The 13,748-nt window shown below is 37.2% G+C and overlaps 1 pseudogene; it reads right to left on the bottom strand.

Annotated features, from left to right (window-relative positions):
* Nucleotides 1-6,472: 6,472 nt before the first annotated feature.
* On the bottom strand, nucleotides 6,473-8,589 carry LOC103730595 (annotated as a pseudogene).
* Nucleotides 8,590-13,748: the final 5,159 nt, after the last annotated feature.

Here is a 13,748-nt window from a genome sequence, read left to right as displayed (position 1 = left end):
GTTTGCCCTCCAGAACTTGAAGGTAACAAACCTATTGCTGGGGTCTAGAAAGATGACTCAGTATGTAACTCTAGTTCCAAGGGATCCAACCATTTCTGCTGACCTCCTCAGGTACTGCATGACATGAGTGCACTTGTGTACACGCAGGCAATACACTCATACACATAAAATAAAAACAATAAATAAAATATTTTTAAAAAGTTAAACAGTTAAAAAAGTTAACCTATGCTGAAGACAGGTCACATTTCAGACACAGGCCTTCAGACATAGTGGAGCTGGAACTGACCTGGAAGCCTTCTCCCTGAACTAGTTCTCAAAGTATCAGATGGTATTGTGTATGTAAGCTGACAAGGAATGAAACCAATCAATGATCTCATCCAGCTATAAAGCCTGTTAAGAACAACAATGACTGGTCCAGCAAACAATCTTTATTTGTGCAGAGTGGCACTTTTGTCTTGTTGCTAATCAACGGCTGTCTAATTAGACTTAAGACTGGCTCAATGGGAGGGAACTCATGCATAGTACTGTAAACATAGCATAGTACACATGGATGGAGAGCTTATAGACCCTAGAGAAAAGTCTATTTCTGTTACTCCCTAGACCAATGTAATTTCTTACTGTATTCTAAATACATATCTTTGTATTTACAGGCAAGTATACATCTCAACACTAATCAAAGAAACTTCTTTTTGCAACAAATGAAGACTACTACAAATTTCCACAACTTGTTAAATGCAGAGAATAAATGACTGAGGTGCCCAGCCCTAAGTGACACATCTGCAATGGAACCTCTATGCCTAAGACTCATGGAACATCACAAATATGGGGGCAGAAGGAATGTAAGAAACAGAGGGACAAGTAACCTGATGCTAGTTAATGCATTCTTGACATGATAAGGAAGTTGCACCAATGAAATCTCCACAGTACAGTAGTCTAAGGGCAGCTGCATAATGACAAAACCATATGATATACCAAGGTGGATGGGGAATGTCAAGGATCCCATTTGCAACATTGATTGCTATAGGCAATTAATGGGTGCTCGGGGGGGGATTAGTTTTTCCAGGTGCTAGCACCCTAAGAGGTTATTTATTTCCTAATGGAGAGCCCTAAACACAGGTACCCATGAGTACCACTAAATAGACTCAGTATATAATTTATATTATATTACATTATATTATATTTATTATATTATAGTTTATATATATGGTATGTGCATGAATAGAGGTATGCATATGTAACAATAAAGAATAGGTCCCAAAACTGAGAGGGAATAACAATGCAAAGACATTACTCATATATGGAATTCTCAAAAACATAAAAAATTAAAAATTTAAAACTATGTTTCTCAATTTTGGATCACCCTAAGTGACACATCTACAATGGAATCTCTATACCTAAGGCTCACAGAACATAGTGGAACAAGGGGTAGAGAAAATACTAATGTATCTCTCAACCTTCATCAGTGAAGCTCCCTTATGCAACAGAGGGCAAGGAACACAAAAGGCCACAAATGACCAAAGTGTAGAGAATAAGAGCCCAGAGAGTATGGGTCCCTGGACAGGACTCCTATATTAAACATCACTCATCCTGACTTCAAGGACCATTTCAGAAGAAGGGGCAGAAAGATTGCAAGAGCAAAGGTAGGAGGTGCATGACCATGTGGAAATACAGTCTTACAGACTTCTCTGAAACCCTGATCATATGAACTATAGCAATAACGTCAACATGCACAAGACTTACACAAACTCCAGCAGACAAAAACCCAGCATAGATCTGGAAAATGGGCAGCAGGCCCTAACCTTAGCCAAAGAACAGTTGGCAACTGATCACTCCTGGGTGAGGGAGAGTTGATATTCTTTAAGAGATTGACTCTAGATAGGCTGACTAGATGCCAGTGGATGAACTTGTATTGAGGGACATCTGTGTACACTAACTTGATAGGCCTTAACATAAATGACAGAATGCATAAAATCTGGTGGTGGTGGGCTTGGGAAGGGTGTGGGTGGGAGAGGAGGTATAAAGATTAAGATATTTTGTATGAAATACACCAAAATCCAATAAAATTTATACAAAAATTAACCACTGAAATATGAGACTTTAAAATTAAGAAGAATGGAGAAAAACTTAGGACTCAGGTAATAAAGAATTTAACTACAATTGCATAGGTTATAGTATTTTAGTTGTAGACTTTGCAAGCAATGAAAATAAGATTAGAAAAATGGAGCAAAGAAAACGTATTACAGAGATTACCCAAAATATGATACTAGGATTATGAAATGTACAAAAACTCAGTAAAAATATTCTTAAAAAATTACCAGTCAGAAAAATAAGCAATTATTTGTGAAAAGTACAAAAAAATTATACCAAAGGTAGTATATAATCATAGTACACATATATTTACCAATAATTGGCATCTGTACATTCCTATTAATTTAAAATATTAAACCAAAATTGAAGAAAAAAGTATGATAAGCTAGATGTGGTGGTACATACCTTCGATCATAGGGAGACAGAGGCAAGAAGATCTCTGTGAGCTTAAGGCCAGCCTGGTCTACATAGTGAGTTTCAGGCAAGCCAGTACATAGTAAAACCCTGTTTCAAAAAACAAAAAAAAAAGGAAAAGAAAAAGAAAAAGAATTATATTACTATTGAAAACACAAGAGAAAAAAAGATTAGTGGTTAGCGACTGCTGATTTTCATGCCAAATATTCTAACAAATAAATAAATAATAACTGATTTGAGGATGAGTCTAGATATAAACAGCATCATGGATTATTTACTTCTCTAAATAATTCAAAATATAATTTTAGACAGAGCTTCTGATTCTTGGCCTTCAAAATCTGCCTGTGCAACACCAGTGAGTGCCTTGAAATTGAGAACCAAATCTGACTTCGGGAGAATGAATCTCACCCACTAGTGCATCCATTCAGATGAGTTTATTAACTTAGGGCAGTCTGTGCTTGAGTTAATCTCTGTCTGGTATTTCTTCACTCTTAGTTTCCTAAAGCAGAGTGCAACACATTGAGGATCAGCTTAGCATTCAATGCCCTCTTCCAGGTTCTCACTGGCTGCTTCCTGTTCCAAATATGTAAATAAAATAATTGCTGATGGAAAAATCAAAACAAAACAAAGCATGAGGTTTAAATCCTCCAAATTCTGTTGAGTCTATAAGATTAAACTTTTAATGAGTCTAAAGCTTTTTCATTTTCTCTTGAACACTATATGTATTAATTATTCTAACTGTTAAAATCATGCTAATAATTTAATTTAAAAATAAACCCTAATATTTCAAAATTAACATTAAGAATAAGGCTGTTAATGATTTTCATGCTTGGGATACATTGGAACAGAGTTGCAAATGGGAGATCAATTCAGTATTACCCTTTTGTCTGGATTTCTCTCTAATGCCTTGCAATTACTTGATCAATAATTTGTTCATGCCTCTGATTACCCTGATAAGCCTTTTTTCCAGTTAATGGAAAACAACAGCAATACTAACATAATGGAACATACACACACAAAGGCAGAGAGCAAGAGAGCGAGAGAGAGAACAAGAGAATGAATTTTTTTAACTTTTAAAGAATCTTTGAGAATTTCATACAAGCATATAAGGTGTTTTGATCAAATCCATGCCCACTCCCTCCCTCCAACTCCTCCCATCTCTCCCCATCACTTTTCTGACTTTCTTTCTTTCTTTCTTTCTTTCTTTCTTTCTTTCTTTCTTTCTTTGGTGATGTTTGCTACTCTAACATTCCTCCCTCATACTGTAGTGCCCACCTGTAGCTAAGAGAGATAACTCACTATTTTTCTAAATTGATGGCTAAGTTTGTTTTCTCCCCCTATCTAGAAGCCTTTGAGAGAATGGATTTTAAGGAGATGGTCATCAAATATGACCCCTAACCTTCTCCCATCTTCTTTGCATCTAAATTTTTGGTAAGCTCTCAATTTATAAAAGAATATCTAGCACCTACTAAAAATATCATTGTATTTACTTTTAGACTCCTAAATAATTCTACACACATTTTTGTATATGTATATATGCTGCTATACCTTTTGAATTATATACTTTCCACTCTATGACCATATTTTCTGTTTAATGTGTCAATAATGTAGAAGTGGAGTTTTGGACTGAAACATTCTCATTGGTTTTTCAAACAGTTCAACTGGTCAGATTAGTACTACCTCAATAGGATCTGGACCACGACTCAGAAAGACCATCCTGTATGATGGGCCATTTGCTTAGCTTGAGGATAATTAATGGAGCTTGGTAGTAAGGCTCTGATTTAAACCCTTAGAATTTAAGGATTTGCTATTTTTCAAAAGTTTTTCAGAAATTTCTCATTGACACAGGCAACCTATAATTTTCTGCAACTCTTTGGATTATTAAAATACTCCCCTACATTGTAGATCTAAGTAAACATTTCCTAAGGAACAACAAATGTTATTTCAGTGACTCAAGGATAAAGATCAAGACTTTCAGGCTTGCTTTAATATTGGTGTTCATTTCTGACTAAATGTTGACCTGTTTGAGTAATTTTTTCTTTCAAAACAAAGCAGAAAAATTTGTATCTTTTCCTTATTTTTATGGGTCTGTATGATAATCACCAACCACTTCAAAATATCTTTGTTCCAGATTAGCATAACTATATTTTCTGAATGCTTTTTTTCTGAATGTCTCTGAATGTTTTCATTCAATAAACCCATTTTCTTCGCTTGTTTGAAATGCAAATACAAGGCATCCAAAGCTTCTGCTCTAGATGGAACCTTGACAAGTCACCTTGTTCATTCCCCAATTTTCAGGCAAGGACTTAGTACTGATTATATTATCAAATGCTGCATTAGTGTGAGGTAGCCTGTTAGTGAGAAAGGTTAATATAACCATTCAACAAGTAAACAATTAAAAATCTTATTTTACTTGATTTTAACAAAAGAGGAGAACATATCTCTATCAGCACTGAAAACAAGTAGATAACCACTCACAGAGAAACCTATAGGGCAACAACAGATCATGGCTGAATTGCCTCCTTTGTTTCATAGACCTCTCACTTTCAAACTGCCTATCCTGGAATGCTTGTATCCTGCATGAAAATGATATAGTTATCCATGGATTATTTTGAGTAAGATGCATTTACCTTGAGATGCTACATGGCCTATGTGCATTATGAGAGCTTGAGGCAATGATGGATGTTAACAATGGTTCGTACAAAAGTGCTTTTGGTCATTAGAATAGCACTGTATCTTCCTGAGATTTCAGAATCCTTACATAAGCCTTGATACTTACTGCCTGATGTAGAAGGATCAATGCTCAACTCTGTACAAAGCTACTATAAGCAATCTTGAACAATGAAAACTTTTTATAAGAGCTCTTTACCTTTAAATCATTATCAGTGAAATAAATGTCCAGAGATATTGAAAAGAAGTGGGGAGGTATAACAGTCTCTAGTTGGATATGATTAAAATTAAGACGCTGGATAAAATTCTAAGGTATGGTTTTAGCTATATATACATCAACCAATAAAGCTTCAGGAAAGGAAAAGGTCATGGTTACTGTTCTAGATTCAAGTCACAGTACTTGACACCTTAGAGCCAGGCTATCAGCTTCCTTGGTTTTAAGGCCTCCTCTATTGTGAAAAATTTATTAGTAGGCTGTGCCTCACCAGCACTTCCGGTTGGGCTTTTCTGTTCCTTCAAGTCTTTCATCTAGTTTGACAATAGCATGACAGTTTGGTTGAAAAAAAAATTACTAAACTCACTAGATCATGATAAACACTGGGTGTCCTTAAAAGAAAAAAAAAAAAAAAAAAGGAAGATTTGTGAGTACTCCAAGTTAGTAAGGCAACCCTCATGCAAGATGATAAGGGTAAAAATTAATCTCATCTTTTCCTAGCTAATGCATGTTTATTTCACTTTAAAATACCATAGCAGGCAGGGATCTCTGGAGAAACAGGAGAGAGAGAGAGAGAGAGAGAGAGAGAGAGAGAGAGAGAGAGAGAGAGAGAGAGAGATTATAAAAAGGAGATTCACTAGATTTGCTTTCACACTTGGACAACAGGGGCTCAGTAGCCCAGAAATTGACACCTGCAGTCTGGAGAGGGCAAGAACTCAGTAGCTGCTGAGTGCATGAGGCTGCCTGACTCAGCAGTTAAATACAGAGCTGGACGCTTGATCAGTTCTTGGGGAGATGCTGTTCTTCGGTCCACATTGGAAGAGCAAAGAAGCTGGAGCTGGTGTCAGTGGGGGATAGACAGATCAGCAACAGGAGCAGCCACTGTAGCAGCTGAAGGAGCAACAAGAACAGAAGCACAAGAAGCTGTTTCCTCTGCTGTCTTTAGGGGAAGATGCTGTGCAGGCTGAGGGAAGATTCCTGTCCTACATCAGCTTCTAGAATATTTGTCAGGAGGGAAAAAATAAAATGACACTGGCCAGTACAGTCTTTAGCTGTTTAGGAAGAGGACAAGGAGAAAGTCAGTTTTCAGAACAAATTAGCTTCGGTCTCATCAGCAGGTCTTTGGATTCTTTGTTCTTCTGCACTTCTTCCACGAGCTTTTCCTTCTCTCTCGAACATTCCAGCTTGGCTGCCACCTGTGCCTCCCGGTTCTTGGTTCTCCTTGTTGGCTTCCATCATGTGGGTCAGCCTGTCCTCTGCCATTTTACTGAAGTTGTTCCCCTCCATCGCTTTCTGCAGCACTTCTTTCTCCTGTTCTCGCTTCTCCGGCAGCTGCTTGAGGGCTTCAGCTTCTTGAGACTTACGTCTTTCTTCTGCAGCTTCTGTTTTCTTCTGAATTTCCTCCAGGGAAAGAGCCTTCTTCTTGGAGGAGGCGGCGGGAAATCCGAGACCTAGGACTGAGAATCAGCTCCAAAGCCTGGCCTGAAGCACGCTTCTCCAGCTCTTTCACCTGGATATCAGAAGAAGCCACGGTGACTAGGTGAGAGATTGGCAGTGTATGCCACACAATGCACTGGAAGGAAAGCCCTAGCGGCCGCTGCCCTCTGCACAGCTGCACCAGGGTGGACCCAGTGGACCCAGCCGGGCCACCTACATCCTCAGCTGGGGCCCCGGAGCCGTTCGCGATCCCCAGAAAGGGTAGCCCCAGCTGGAGCCTCCTCGCCAGCGGGGGGGGACGGGCTACCACCCCACTGTCTCTTACTTGATTCCATTCATAGTATTTTATTTATTCCCCAAATTAGTCAGCAGAGATTTTATAAAACACTCACTCCATCATCCAGCAGTTATTGACTCTTTATCAAGTTAGTTATTATAGATGGGGAAAAACCAACACAGGCCATGTCCTCAAGAAGCTTATGTTGTATACAAATGGGCTTATGCAGCCTTATTATTATTTTTGCCCTAAGTGAAAACACATCCTAGCTGAACACAGTTCATATCCACTGTATGCAGTGCTATGGTGGTCAACTTAGGGATACATGTTCAACTAACTGAGGATTCGGCAGAAGCAAAATCCAAGACAGACAAACTAGAGGAAGCAAATCTCTATGGCCGGTCTAGGAAGGTTACTCCAGACAGAACAGCGGCTCAGATTCAAGTACAACAGAAGCTACCATCACAAGTCATAGGCATGCTTATTAGTTCATCACTTTTACTTTTTATATTTCTCAGTCACAGTGCTTGTTCTGATTATCCAAATATTGGTTTATTCAGCTCATTATATATAATCTACATACATTCATAAATAATTCTATTTCATTGGATAAATGTTTTTGTACCAGTTACAACTTTTGCATATCTCTGGAGCTAGATCTTTATTCTTCCTCTACTTTAATACTATGGAAATGAGACCTAGATTTAGTATCTACCTGCTGTTTCTAGAAACACTAAAGGAGTGCTGAGTCTCTAAGAACTTAGGAGTATTGTGAAATACATGCTGTCCTCCTTTTGATTCTTATTTTATTGTATCAGTTTGATGAAGATTAAATATTTCTTTCCCTAAGATTGTTAAGGTATCATTTAAATTTTAAATAAAATGTTTATGCCTTTAAGTAGGGAAAAATGAAGTTGGATCTAATTAGGGTGAAGGATGAGGTGTCATGATAAACCCAATGATAAGCTGAGGTTCTCAGAAAATGCATAGGTAGTTGCGTTAGCATTAGAGAAGACTCGATGGTGACTTTCTTCTTCTGCAATGGGATAGTGCTGAGGTGATGCATAGTGCTAGATTTTAAGTGTGCCAAGTACACTTTTTCAGTGTGCACCTCATCTTCATGCATCCACCATGAAGAAAATGTCTATTAACACTTGCTTTCCTTCATTTTTAATTTCGTGTGCATGATGTGTGTATATTTACGTATATGTGAAAATGGGCCCATCTGTGCATGACATGTGTGCAGAAGTCAGAGGACAATCTTGGACTTGTTTTCTACTTTGTTTGAAACATGGTCTCTTTATTGTTCAGTGCTGCACGGACCAGGCTAGCTAGCCCATGAGCTTATGTGAACGCTCTTGTCTCTACCTCCCATCTTTCTATTGGAGCCAGGGATTATGACGCTATTTCACCAAGCTTTGTGTAGGTGGGGGGGGGGATTCAAATTCAGGTCCCAGTCTTGAGTGGTAAGCACTTTACCTGTAGTCATCTCACCAGCTGTCTCCTTTTCCTTTGATACTGGGCCTCACTGTGTAACCTGGACTGGACTGACGCTTTTTACACACTTTGTAACCCAGGCTGGCTTCAAATTCTTAACAAATTCCTGCCTCCTTTTCCTAAGTGCTGGGATTGCAGGCATGCGTCACAATGCCTGGCTCTGAATATAATTTTTATTATTTTAAAGATCATGTAGTTATTTTTCAGGTTTGAAGCTCTGTACCCAAGTTGGGAGAAATTCTAAATGTAACTGTAGTGAATTTTAATTCCTTTGTTTTATTTTATTGAAGGCCATAAATCATTTTTAAGTTAGCATAAGAATACATACATCAAAATCTCAGTTCTATGATATTTCAGTCTTTTGGACCCTTAGACTCCTTAGGATCAGCACATTTTTTTTTTTTTTTTTTTTTTTTGTCCTCAAAGTTCCCCCTTAAAATGTGAAAACAAATAAAATGATGGATAGAAGTCAGCGGTAAACTGGAACTGTCTTGAGCTATTGTGTATCTGCCTTCCCAGCCTGGCATTAGTTACATCATGTTGGAGTTTGATACCTGCCACATTAGGAGAATTTACTCCAGAGGAGTAAAAAATAATTATACAAATCAGGCATTTTATTTAACAGTTTTGGTTTGCTTTTGCCGTAGAGAAATGACTGTTAAACCTTTACCAGCACAGCAATGGCATTGTGGAGATTTTTCTCATCCCTAATGGATGTCAGCCCATGTGTATGGTGGCTCTCTATGAGCTTCAGTTCCAGTGTCATCTATATCTACATCTACATCTACATCTATATCTATATCTATATCTATCTATATCTATATCTATATCTGTATCTATATCTATATCTATATCATCTATCTATGTCTATATCTATATCATCTATATCTATATCTACATCTAAATCTACATCTATATCTATATATCTATATCTATCTATATCATCTATATCTATATCTACATCTAAATCTACATCTATATCTATATATCTATATCTATCTATATCATCTATATCTATATCTACATCTAAATCTACATCTATATCTACATCTACATCTACATCTATATCTATATCTATATCTAATCTATATCTATATCTATATCATCTATATCTACATCTACATCTATCTATATCAATATCTATATCATCTATATCTATGTATATATCTAGATCTATATCCATCTCTATCTATCTCTCTGTCTGTCTATCATCTATCTATCTATCTATCTATCTATCTATCATCTATCTATCTATCTATCTATCTATCTATCATCTATCTATCTATCTGCCTATCTATCTATCATCTATCTATCTGGATGTAAATAATGACAGCGGATGATCCCAAGCCTTACCATTAACTCCAATTCTAGGGCATGACTTATTACCAGCAGTGAGAGCTGATTGAGTATGAAAGGATTAACTCCCAGCTTCCTAAATCACCCGAATAATATGCTCAGATCCAAAGACTCTTTAGCACCACACCCTGAGCCATAGTGTTTACTCCATAAACAATTGGTTTTTCATTAAATGAAAATATTTTATTCCTCTTAGGAAGAAGTCCCCCTTAAAAGTCCTCCAAAGTCATCTAGAACGGTGTTGCTCAATGGGATGGTGAGCATCCACAAGCAGTTCATATTTATGCTGGCCAGTACAGTAGCTACTAAGCATCTGTGGTCACCACAGAGTGAAGTGTGGCTAATATCTGCAGCCAGTCTCATTTTTATTTCGGCTCAGGTTTAAAAGCCACAGGTCATGAACAACGGTTGTTTTTCCTTTTTAATTATTTATTGAGCTTTTGTAATTTTATAGAACAGCTCATTTTAAAATTTATTTATTATTTTTATTTTATGTGTTTGCGTGTATTGCCCTCATATACGTAAGTGCACCCGTGTCATGCAGTGTCTGCCGAGAGCAGAAGAGGCTGTCAGAAATCCTGGAACTGGAGTTATGGACAGTTGTTAGCTGCCATGTGGGTGCTGGGATTTGAGCCGAGGTCTTCTGCAAGAACAGTTAGTGTTCTTAACCACTAAGCCAGCTCTCCAGCCCCTATACAACAGTTCTTAATCATGTTTAGGCCCCCTCCCCCATTCATGCCTCTCATCCCCCACACTGGACCTCATGTATTCTGCCATACACTTTAAGCCCCATTCAGGCAAGCATTTGTACCAAGATATCCTTCAGGGTAAATTTGTCAACCAGAGTCTTGTCAGCCCATCTAGAGATCATGTGTAAGTCATATTCTCCCTCATCCAGCATCAGTCTACAACAGTTTTCAGTCTAGGGCCAATCCATCACCCATTTTTCTCCTCCCTTCAGGGTCCTCATTTAATTGAGTTGGCATGTGTCCTGTGCTCAATGCCACCATTTCCACAAATTCACATGTGCAAGCTTTCAGTGGCCTAAGGACCTCTGCTTCCCTGTGTTCATGAACCAGCCCAGATTCTTAAAATTTTTCTGCCCCCTCTTCTACTGTGGTCCCTGAGCCATGGGTGGGTGAGGCTCAATATAGGAGTCCTGTCTAGAAATACACACTATGCAGTATTCTTTAAAATTCCTCTTATTCTTTAAAACTTGGCCAATTGTGGTCTTCTGTGTGCATCACACTCTGTTGTATAAGGAAGCTTCACTGGTGAGAGTTGAGGGATGCATTAGTTTTTACTCTGCCCTTTATTTCACTATGTTCCATGAACCTTAGGTGCAGGAACTCAATCTAGGTGGACATAGTGGCACAGAGCCTTAATTCCAGCACTTGGGAGGCAGAGGCAGGCAGATCTCAGTGAGATGGAGGCCAGCTAGGGCTACAGAAAGACCTTGTCTCAGAATGAACAAAAAAATAAACAAAAAAAATCTCAATCTAAGTTCAGGCTTTATTTATTTTTTCTCAAAATTCTGTTTTATATTGAATATTTGATATCCTTATTCCATTAAAATATTTTGTGGGGTTTTTTTTAGAAAATATTTTATTTTTTAATTTTATTTTATGTTTATGAGTGTATTGCCTGCATGTGTGTAAGTGCACCCATGTTGTGCAATGCCCACAGAGGCCAGAAGAAGGCATCAGATCTCCTGGAACTGGAGTTACAGATGTTTGTTAGCCACCATGTGGGTACTGATAATCAAACCTGGGTCCTCTGCAAAACCAGTCACTACTCTTAATCACTGAGACACATAGCCCTGAAATATTCCATTTTTAAAACATAAATTTGGTGCTTAGATTGTTTTGCTTATACTTATAAATATAAGCCTGGAGCCAGCATTGAGCATCCATTCATTAATCTAGATTCAGAATACTCAATACAGCTTAAAAATTAATAAAATAATTTGGAAATTTCATGTGTGTTTTCCAGTTGAAATAAATATTTTGAAAATTTTGAAAGTTCCAAAGGGATATCCATTTCTTATTATAGATTTTTTTATACATAAGTGAGTATACAGCCTAAGCCAGCGTATTCATTAGGTTCTGATTCCAAGTTTTACTTGGCATAGATAGCACCTTAAAATTATCTTCTTTGAAATGGATTTGTAACCAACATAAATATACTGAAATGCATGTGAACAAAAATATACAAATAAATACATGAAATTTTAATTTTGTAAACCATCTCCCCTATGTCAGATGTGCTTAATGATTTCCTATCTGTAACATTAATCTGTAGCTTAATTTAATCCATCTCACATTTGGACATAGATGATGAAGGGCAATGATTGGACACATTTTTTTAAATAGTGAAACAATTTGTGGAAGAGACAGAAAAGTACTCAGTGCATGCTTTTCCAAATGCTAAAGGATTATAGGTTAAAGGACATACTACCTGTCTCAGTTAATTTCTGTTGCTGTGATAAAACACCATGACCAAGAAAATTTATAAAAGGAAGAGTTTATTTATCACAGCAGAAAGACATAGTGGCTGGAGTAGGAGCCGAAGCTAAGCTCTCACATCTTCAAGCAGGCACAGGAAGCAGAGAGTGACTGGAAATCCAGCAAAGGCTTAAGAATTCTCTAAGCCTGCCCCTAGTGATGTGCTTCCTTCAGCATGGCCACATCTAAGACCTCTCAAAATAGTGCCACCAACTGGGGACAAAATGTTCAAATACTTGGAGCCTATGGGCGACACACTCATTCAAACCACCACACTACCCAAAACTGAGAACTGAGCAAAATTCTTTTTATAGAACACACAATTAATGTGACTATAAATTACATCAGAATCTTAAGGACTATTATCATTTCCTATCAAAACTTTGAAGATCAGATTTTTAAATTTTATCCTTGTTGTATAGCAATGATAAGCTCTCTCACAGCTAGTTGTTAATTTACTATAGGAAAAGTTTTAATAATATATATTCTATTTCAAATGAGGTCAGCAGACGAGAACACTGTAGTAATGATTCACTCTACTTTTGTATTTGAATTCATTGTGTGTAGATAGAAGATAATTTGATACAAACATGTTACAAATGATTTGAGAATTTTATTCTTTTATAAAATTAAGATGAGACAGAGATGGCATTTGATTTTTAATACCTCCTCAGAAAATCTGAATTCTTAAATATGGTATCTTTATGAGTCATGGTTTCATGTAATTTGTTCATAAAGATTATTTTGCTTAATATCACGAATGATGGCACCAAATGATAGTTCTATAAATATCAGAATGATTAAATGATATGGTCCATAGTATTCCGTAATGTTTCATTATTTATTCAAAAACACTCCAGGAAATAGTAGTATTCTTACAAAAATTACATTCACTGCTGGTGGGATTTCAAACTTCTACAGCCTCTATGGAAAACAGTGTGGAGAACTCTTTAAACACTAAAAATGAACCTACCATGTGACCTGGTTATACCAGTCCTTGGCATATACCCAAAGGACTCATCCTATGTAGAGACACTTGTACAACCATGTTTGTTCCTGCTCTTTTCACAATAGCTAAGAGATGGAAGCAACCTAAGTGTCTCTCAACTGATGAGTGGTTAACAAAAATGTAGTATATTTACACAATGGAGTTCTATTCAGCACTAAACAAAGATGAAATAATGAAATTTGCACGTAATGGATGGATCTAGAAACTGTTATACTAAGTGAAATAGCACAGACTCAGAAAAACAATGATGTATGTTCTCTCTCATATGTGACTCCTAGCACC

Source organism: Nannospalax galili, unplaced genomic scaffold, assembly GCF_000622305.1.
Source record: "Nannospalax galili isolate Female #2095 unplaced genomic scaffold, S.galili_v1.0 scaffold273, whole genome shotgun sequence".
In the NCBI taxonomy this organism is placed as follows: Eukaryota; Metazoa; Chordata; class Mammalia; order Rodentia; family Spalacidae; genus Nannospalax; species Nannospalax galili.
This window is presented reverse-complemented; position numbering and strand designations above follow the sequence as displayed.